The sequence below is a fragment of the Pinus tabuliformis genome, chromosome X (genome assembly GCF_031772625.1).
Source record: "Pinus tabuliformis cultivar Carrire ecotype Pingquan chromosome X, CPIR1, whole genome shotgun sequence".
Classification (NCBI taxonomy): domain Eukaryota; kingdom Viridiplantae; phylum Streptophyta; class Pinopsida; order Pinales; family Pinaceae; genus Pinus; species Pinus tabuliformis.
In genome coordinates this window covers 1,150,734,082-1,150,740,081 of record NC_142308.1, presented here as the reverse complement: position 1 = coordinate 1,150,740,081, position 6,000 = coordinate 1,150,734,082, and positions in this window count along the sequence as shown.

Below are 6,000 nucleotides of genomic sequence, written 5' to 3'. Positions count from 1 at the left end.
CTCATCCTTTGATGCCTCCTTCTTTACTTCATCTAAGGAATCCATAAGTACTTCCTTAGACTTCCAATATTCCACTTTCTCATCAAATGTGACATCTCTGTTGACCTCAATCCATCGTTTCTCTGGAATGTATATTTTGTAGGCCTTCTATGATTTGTTGTAACCAAAAAATATGCCTTTCTTTCTGGAAGGCTCAAGCTTATTCATCTTATCCTTAGAAACATGAATATATATATGAAAACAAATATTCTCATATGTCCAACCTCTAGCTTCATTTTAGAGAATGATTCTTTAACAATCATACCTTCCAGAACTTTATGGGGACTTCTATTTTGAATGTACACAGTTTTCTGTGATGCCTCTCCCCATAATAACAATAGAAAGTCCAAATCATGCATCATGGCTTTAAAAAAATATTTAATGGACCTATTATATCATTATGATACACCATTTTCTTGTGGATTATAGTTGACAATTAGCTCCCTCTTAATGCTAGCATGTTTACAAAAAGAAACAAGCTCCTTCGAGGTGTATTCTCCTACATTTTCATATCTAAATATCTTGATATTTCTGCCTGTCAAGTTCTCTACTTCATCCTTGAATTCCTGGAACTTGTTGAATACTTCATCCTTAGTTTTCAAGAGATATATACATGTCTTATGAGATAAGTCACTAATAAATGTCACCTAGTACAACGAGCCACCAAGCAATTTTACAGGCATCAGACCACACACATCATAATGAATCAAGTTCAAAGCTTCCTTAGATCTGTTATCACTTTTTGGAAATGGTTTCTTAATGTTCTTCCAAAGAGCATAGGCTTTTCATACACCATCATTCTTTATTTTTACTTCAACAACCCCTAAAGCTATTTGAATCAACTCACAAAATTCTCTAAAATGAACATGTCCATACCTTTTATGCCATAGCTCACTTGGATTTCTCTCATCATGTACTAGTGATTGATCTCATTGAATCACAAGTCTCTACATCCTTCCATCATGAATCACAATAACCCTAGCATCATCTATACTACATCCCTTGGACCAAACGAGTACTTTTAAATCCAAAAAAGCAACTCTATCTCCTTTATATTCCAAACAAGAAATAGAGAAAGTGTTTTTTTCAGACATGATACATAAAGAACATTGTTTAGATGTACATTGTTACCATATTCAAACTCTATGGATGCCTTTCCAACTCCTTTGACTGCATAGCTATGATTTTCTCCAAGTTCAACCCTTTGAAACAACTTCTTTTCTATCATGCTTGAAATATTCCCATGCTCTCCAGTCATGTGTCTTGATGCTCCACTATCGACTAGCCACATGTGATCATCATCTGCAAAGGAAACTATTAAAGCAGAAAAGTAAAAGAAATCATTATTATCTTTGGTCTTCTTTGGTTATTCATCTTCAACATATGCTACAAAAGCATGTTGTTTCCCTTTTATCTTCTTGTTATCAACCATATTAGAACATATCTCTTGAAATTTCCATATTCCTGATAGCCATAACATTGCATATTTGATAAGTATTTCTTATTCTTAGAGGAAGAAGATCCCTTTCCTAAATTCTTGTCTTGAGGTTCAATCGTCTTCTTTCCCTTATTCTTGAAGCGAGCTACAAGGCTACTTGAACTTCCTCATCTTGGCAAACTCTAGTCATAAATATTGATTCTTCTTGAGCACAATATGTCCATAGTTTTTTCAAATGTAGGAGCTTCCTTCTAGTTTCTTATACTTGTTGCAAAAGCATCCCATGATCTAGGAAGACCATTGAGTATTCTAATCACTAGTTCTTGATCAAGAACAAATTCACCGCTTGAATCTAATCTCTTATTTGTGAAGTACTTATGAAATAAGAAGCCATGGTATCGTCATTATTCATCTTTATATTTCAAATTTCATTCTTAAAGCTCATTGATTATCCAAAATTCTTGATAGTGTATAGATTCATTAGGGCATCACCCACCTTCGTTGAAGTATCAAGTTTTGCAATGTAGGGAATCAAATAATCCCTAATGGAGTCCACTATAAGGCTCATAGTTGTGATGTTATCCTCCTTGAAATTTTATTTTCAATATTCATATTCTAGTTCAAAACCCTTCCCTTCCATAATGTCCAAAACTTTGTTCTTGGAAAAAATAATACATATTCTAACTTTCCAAGCTTTGAAGTTTGATGCTCCCTCTAGTTTGTTTTCAAATTTCATATACAAAGACATAGAAACCAATCTACAAGAAGGACTTGAATAAAAATATCTCTATAGTTTTGTCAAGGTGATCTCAATTTTCCTTCCTTCCTTCACCAAAGCTCTGATACCATGTTGATTTTCTTAGTGCAATTAGGGTTAGAACAATATTTATGAAATCGTGATAGTTAATTTTTATGTATAACTTATTTTAACTTATACCAATATATCATTAAGCAATTATACTTTAGAAATTCAACCATAAAGAATAGTGGAATAGCATAGATCACATTGCACAAAAGAAGACAAGATTTGCCTTGGGAAAACCTACCAAAGGGAAAAACCCAACAACCTTTTTCAATAGATAAATTATTCCTATTCAATAAGAGACACACCTAGACCTATGGTGAAATTTGGTCTCCTCTAAGTCAAGTCACCCAATCTGATCCAACAATTTGTTATGCTTATCTAACCCAAAATGTTGGCCCTCCTATAATTACCAGTTGCCCCAGAAATGTGAGCCCTATAATGGTCTCCCAGTAACCAAAAAAATGTAGCCCCACTCTAAAATAATGCCCAAAAACTACGAATCACAGAGAGAGAGACTAATCCACACATGTGAGTTATAAGAGAGAGAAGAGAGGGGGAATTCGTCCATCTATTCGTCCTATTTCTCTTTCTTGTCCTTCGCTTGCTTTCCTAGAAACTGTAGACTTGTTTGAGATAATGTGAATGCCTAAGTGAAGGAGGTAAATATGTCTTTATATAGTAGTCTACCTTAGCCGAATGGATGTGTCTCTTGGCCGGGGTCAACTTGTTAATTTTTCATAGGGCGACATTGTTCTTTGCTATGATAGTTTCATTTCATCATTAATACATTAAGTTCAACCCATATCATCATTGAATTATTCAAATATACACCATTATACATCACCATATGCAATAACGTAGAAAGAAACAACATCACCATCATCATCAATGCAATGAAATATAAAAAGGAACAATAGAAGAAAGCATGCACACACAGAGACACCAAGATTGGTTCGAGACCATGGAAAAATCCACTATGGGGAAAACCCTTGCAAATCTTCTTCTTCTTAGATTGTCATCAAATGATGCAAGAAAAGACAATACAATGATCCATAACTTTATCTATGTAGCACAACAATAATGATATCTATGAAACATATATAATCGCGCTAGCAATCAGAATCCTCATATTGATAGTTCTAATGTGTTGTTACAAACTGATGTCAATTGTTATATATTTTTGTCACTGTGCTGAACACTACTGAGTATTGTTGTCATTGATCACTAAAGTCAACTGAAGCTAAATTGTCAAACCCTGGATCTGAACTCGGGTCGCTCTCATCCAAACTATTAGTGTGCGACTAAAACTCCTGGGTCGCTCTCTCGAATACTGTATGCAAGCGATTGTGACTACAGAGTCTCTCTCAGGAAGCCTTCATGCATGTGACTATGGCATAATACTGCTAAATCCCAGAGTCGCTCCCTTACTGTTGTTGTGCGAGTGACCTTGATGTCTTGGTCGCTCCCAGGACTACTATGTGCGAGTGAATGGGGACCTAAACCTTCTTATCTACCTTTGAACTTAGATCACTCCCATAAGCCCTTGTACCAACATCCAAGGGTATATAGTGTCTCTCATAGGCTTATGTTCTAGTGACCAGGGACCAGAATGCCATGTTCTATGCTAGTGACCGAGATCCAGAAGACCCTAACCCAGAGTGAATCTTTCACCTATGATTTCTTACACTTGAGCGAACTCCTTCCATCAAAACTATGCAAACCAATACAAAAGAGAAGAGACAATGTTTCAAAATGATCTTGAGGTATCTTCTATTTATAGGCTTTACTGAGGTTTCACTTGGGGTTAAGGCTGACCCAAGCAGTTACTCATGTGGTTAGGGCCAACCCATTTCATAATACATGCATGAATAAAATAATTCATAACTCAACTTCTGCTTAACCAAATTGGGTGATCTTTAGGTCGATTTTGGTCCTCTAGAAAATAGGAATCTAATGCAATAATTATCTTGGTCATTTGAGTTGTCCAAGGTGGAATTTTATCGCAGTTTCAAAAATTAACACTCCCTCTCAACTAGGGAGAATTCCACTTGCCAATGTTTGTCCATCAAACAATATGTCATTCTGGAATCTTCAAGTGTCATCATGGATCATATATGTCATGTATTCATCGTGCCATGTCCATCACAAATGTCTCATCATCACAAATCATCATTGTACATCTTGATCTATCCTTTTCTTATTCCTTCTTATCTCTTGATTGTTCCTGCTCATATGTTGAACATTCTCGGATCTAGAAGAAGAAGAATTTATTACCGAAGGGGAGCTCAAGCTACCACCCTATATTCATCAGGCTGCTATCTATAATCTCTGTCAGTGGGATGCTATCTGGAATGTTTTCATTGATCATCATTGGATAGCATATCATCAGGGAGAACATCTCAACCTGGAACCACATCAGGGATAAATAGCTTCCACCCATACTAAGAAATAGGATACCTCATCACACAGGGGAGTAAATGCTCGACCCTAGAATTCCATTGGGGAGCTACACCCTCAACCCAGAATCATATCAGGTCATCTAAACCCGCGATTCATCTCAAACCATCATATTTCCTACTTATCTTCCTATCGATGACCTAGAATAGTCATGTGGTAGAACACCTGCATCATTATTGCCTTGGGTTGTACACCCCAAGTACACTCTCAACATGTTGGCCAGACGAGGAGTGGTACTCCCAACAAGCCCGACTTATGGGTATGATTCCAATTAGAGTACACTCTACTAAGACCAAGATAGGGTGAGCTACAAATCCAACCCTTTGGGTAAAAGAAAGGGGTAACTACCTATTCTCCAAAGATAGATAGGGTGATGCCCTATTGTCTAGGGTTCCCTCAACCTCAGGAGCCCTCCATCTCGATTCCTCACCCTGGGAGCTCAAACAAGGTAGGAAGAGTTATCTCAATGTCCTCGAATAGTGCTACCCCTCATCCAGAGGGGATGCTCCCTGAATACCAAGATGCCTTTGAGAGAATTTTTGTCATCTACTTGTCTCAATATCAGTTGTTTCATGTTCATACAGAACATCAAATCAAATATCATGTCAGATCATATATAGTCATACAAATCACAAAAGGATACCATAATCATCCTCACTCTCAAGGAGGTGTCAACCACAAGTTTGAGCTTGTTTCAAACAACTGCACTGTCTCAATATATGAGAGTATCTCGGTCCCAACTATAAATATGGGACTTTTAGTCATCGTAATGTAACCATGTCATATCCAGATCATGCTCAAACAACTCTCTAAGGAGCTTCAATATACTACCTCACAACTAGCCATGCTAGCAACTTTATGATCAACCTCGGTCATGCTATGGATCTCTCATCCAAGATATCAGGGTGGATCTTATATTAAAGCAACATCCAAATGTGTTTATCAATAACAATCTCAAATTGATCCAGGTGGATGTTGGTGGCCACCCACCTATCCCATTTGGACCCCCACAACTGTCTCTTTCAGTTTTTTAGTTTCCTTAATTATAGCGCAATTTACTATTTTTAGCAGTTTTTCGGGTCCTAAACTTTCGGAGCCGTTTTGAGGCCCTAAACGAAATTTTTTTTGGAAATCTACCTCCGCAATTTTTACATAAAAAATCATCTTTTCCGTCATAGTCCTCGAAGAGATATTTCCAACGGGCTATCATGCGCGTCAAACGGAGATCGTATGCCAAAGTTACGACCCCGGGAAGTTGACG